Source organism: Rhincodon typus, unplaced genomic scaffold, assembly GCF_021869965.1.
Source record: "Rhincodon typus isolate 14 unplaced genomic scaffold, sRhiTyp1.1 hic_rhity00012573, whole genome shotgun sequence".
Lineage (NCBI taxonomy): Eukaryota > Metazoa > Chordata > Chondrichthyes > Orectolobiformes > Rhincodontidae > Rhincodon > Rhincodon typus.
This window is the reverse complement of record NW_025978211.1, coordinates 3036-6609: the sequence shown is the minus strand read 5'-3', so window position 1 is coordinate 6609 and position 3574 is coordinate 3036. Positions and strand designations below refer to the sequence as shown.

At 45.3% G+C, this 3574-nt stretch overlaps 1 long non-coding RNA gene across 1 annotated transcript; it reads left to right on the top strand.

Moving 5' to 3' along the window:
* The first annotated feature begins 484 nt into the window (after positions 1–484).
* LOC109926828 lies at positions 485–2787 on the top strand. Its single transcript, XR_007261677.1, has 3 exons — positions 485–542; positions 1345–1465; positions 2757–2787. It is a non-coding gene; the product is annotated as an uncharacterized LOC109926828 (long non-coding RNA).
* The last annotated feature ends 787 nt before the right edge of the window (positions 2788–3574 follow it).

Here is a 3574-nt window from a genome sequence, read left to right as displayed (position 1 = left end):
AGAGGACACAATTTCACCAGGAGTGGGGCCACTGGTATCTGAAACAAACAACACACTTTGTTAGGTTCCAAAAGCAACACAGTGCAGGATTCCGGAGATCTGAAACCAACACAGAGAGCGCTGGATAAACTCAGCAGGTCTGAGAGCATCTGTGGAGAGAGAGAGAGCGAGAGAGAGTTAATGCTTTGAGTTTGTTGACTCTGCATCAGTCTGCTTGCCTTCCTGGCAAGTGTTTCTATCAGATAAGAAGCATGCTGCATCAACTGATGAAGTTTAGTTCCTTTTTCTTTGTGTTTCAGTGACAGGCAGACCATTTGACTTGTCTCTGCGTGGTCAGTGTCATTTCCTGTTCTTCTGACCCAAGATCATCTCACAGATGCTGCTAGAGTTTCCCTGTGACCCAAACATTCAGAGCTGCAGACTGATCTGAAGAAGCCAGACCCTGATCTTCCCCTTTAGATTGCTTCGCTGGTTCCTGGGGTGGGGTGGGTGGGGAATCAGTCCCTTGAGGGTCATGTACCCTTTGGGAAGGCTGTGCAGAGGTAGGTCGTGTTTGTCCGGTTTATTGTTGGGAGAGAAGGGGAAGGGAAAACTGGGGGCAATTCACTCTCTTTGGTGAATCGATTGGAGAGATTGATCCTCGTGTAAAGTCCACTAATGAATGAAACAGAAATGCCTTAAATGCTGAGCGAAGGATGTTATTAAGCTGTAAAGAGTGTTGAAAAGATTTACAACGATGTTATCGTGACTGGAGGGCTTAAGGTATAGGGAGAGGTTGATTAGGCTGGGATCCTTTTTTTCCCAGGAGTGTGGAGGCTGAGGGGTGACCTTATAAAGTTTGTTTAAATCATGAGGAGCATAGATTAGGTGAATAGCCAAGGTCTTTTCCCCAAAACTAAAGGGCATAGGTTTTAAGATGAGAGGGGAAAGATTTAAAAGTGACTTGAGGGACAACTTTTTCTCACAGAGGGTGATGCGGCTATGGAATGAGTTGCTGGAGGAAGTGTAGAGGTGGGCACAATTACAACATTTAAAAGACATTTAGACAGGTACATGGATTAGATGGATATGGGCCAAACGCAGGTAAATGGGACTAGGATAATTTGGGAAACCTGGTTGGCATGGACAGGAAGGGTCTGTTTCTGTTCTGTATGACTCTGTTTGATGAGTTCCTTTTAATTGCTGCAGTTAAAGGGTGAAAATTGTGGGGAAAAGGGGAGGTGGGGAGAAACCAGTTTGTAACAATCTCAGGGAGATGGCTGGTTAGAGATTACAAATATCCATGATCGAATGGCCTCATTCCCTGCTCAATGAAACCACGATGCCATTTATTTTCTTTTTCAGGAAAGTCGGAGGTGAAATTAATTGAATTCCTGAAGTATTTACCCTCCCAGAGAGAGCGAGGTTGACTTTACATTTGGACTCCACGCGATGCATGTGAAGGTGTTTTACCTGCTCATTTTCTGTAAGTGGTTGTTACATATTTATGTATAAATGAAACATTGTGTGCATTTATCTCCCGGATTAATCACATGTGAACGAGATGCCAGGGCCGTGCTGTTAGGAGGAGCTAAAATAATTCAAACTGATATGCGTTTTCGAGCCTGCAATTAAAATTTCTGGAAGCGAGGAGGGTGAGGTGAGGGAAAGCAAGATAGATGGGGGCAGGATGAAGGGAGAGAAAGGGATGATGACAGAATTGAGAGAGAGAGAGTGGGATGGTGACAGGACTGAGAGAGAGAGATATGGAGTCACATTCAATGTTTTGGACCCGACAGCTTACTGTGGCAGAGAATCCCACAGTCTCCCGCTCTCTGGGTGAAGACATTTTTCCCCATCTCAGTATCTCAGGCCTACCCCGTCCCCTTTAGACTGTCACCGCCCACCCCCCAACCCCGGTTCTGAACTGCCCCATCGTGACTGGGAACATCCTTTATTTTTGATGGGTACAGTCTGGATGGATCGAAAGGCATCTCCAGTACTGTGAGAGTCTATCATATTAAAGTGAGCATTCCTGATCATGTACCATCATCCAGATTTCAATCTTGCTTTCATCAGTCAGACCACTGATTATAGGAGTTGAAACGTTATGTTGCCATTGTACAGGTCATTGGTGTGGCCTCTTTTAGATTACTGTGTATAATTCTGGCTGTCCCGCTATAGCAAGGATATTATTAAATTAGAGAGGGTGCTAAGGGGATTTGCAAAGCCAAGTGAAGGCACTTGTGACTACTTTATTATGGGAAACCTGGTCGGCATGAATGAGTTGGGCCAAGGCATCTGTTTCCATGCTGTATGACTCCAGAACTCTATTGCGAGATGATCCAAGCTATTGATCTGAACATATTGAACAGGCATCTCCATTCATTGAAGCTCCATCCCCAGGACCCTTCCTTCTCACCTCTCAGTTAAGCTCTCCCACTTCCTCTTCTATTCCCTATTGCAAAGTATTACCCAGCTCCATTCTGACATTCCGGACTCAGCTTTCCATTCAGATGTCAGTCCACGGAGCCCCTCACGGGCTACGGTGCTTCTGAAGCAAACGTACAAACTTGTCGCAAAAAAAAACCAATGTACCCCTTTGACAGGCAAAAATCCTGCCCCAAAACCTGTAGCTACAGTATTTTAAACAGCAGATTCCTCTTTATGAGCAAATGACACATGATTGCGCGGGTGTGTGGATCATTCCGCAGAGGTTATAATTCAAAATGAGAACATTCACAGATGTAACGGCAAATTTTCTTTTTTTTTAACAGTCAGAACCACTTCATATTTGGACGCCCAAGGTAAGTTGAAAATGTTACATTAAATGACTGCACGCAGGGGGTGATCGAGGTTTCGATCTCTGTTTTACAAACCACAGTCGTACTTTTCAATATGACAGAGTTTTTTTGCTTAAGGTAATAAGGGGATAAGGGCCAAAGGCAAGTTAATGGAGGCCACAGCTCAGCCATTGAATAGTGGAACAGGCTCAATGGGTGGAATAGTGGCTCAATGGTTAGCACTGCTGCTGCACAGCGCTGGGGCCCCGAGTTTGATTTCAGCCTCAGGTAACTGTCCGTGTGAAGTTTGCACATTCTCCCTTTGTCTGTGTCAATCTTCTCCAGGTGCTCCCGTTTCTTGGCACGGTCCTAAGACATGCAGGTTAGAATCATGGGATAACAAGGTGTAGAGCTGGGTGAACACAGCAGAAGGGTCCAGACCCAAAACGTCAGCTTTCCTGCTCCTCTAATGCTGCTTGGCCTGCTGTGTTCATCCAGCTCTACACCTTCTTATCTCAGATTCTCCAGCATCAGCAATTCCTACTATCTCTGAACAGGTTAGAATGATGCTCCCCTTCCCCTCCCCATCCCTGCCCAATCTTTGAGAGAAGCCATTCCTCCTCCTCTCTGTTTTCAATCTGCCCCAGCCCCTTATCCTGACATGGTGACTTCTCGTTCTAGATTGTCCCACATGAGGAAACAACTTCTCCCTATTTTCTTTGTCAATTCACCCACTCCCTTTAGTATTTTATATTCCTCAGGTAGATCTCCTCTCATTCTTCTAAACTCCAGAGAGTATCAGCCAAAACTGC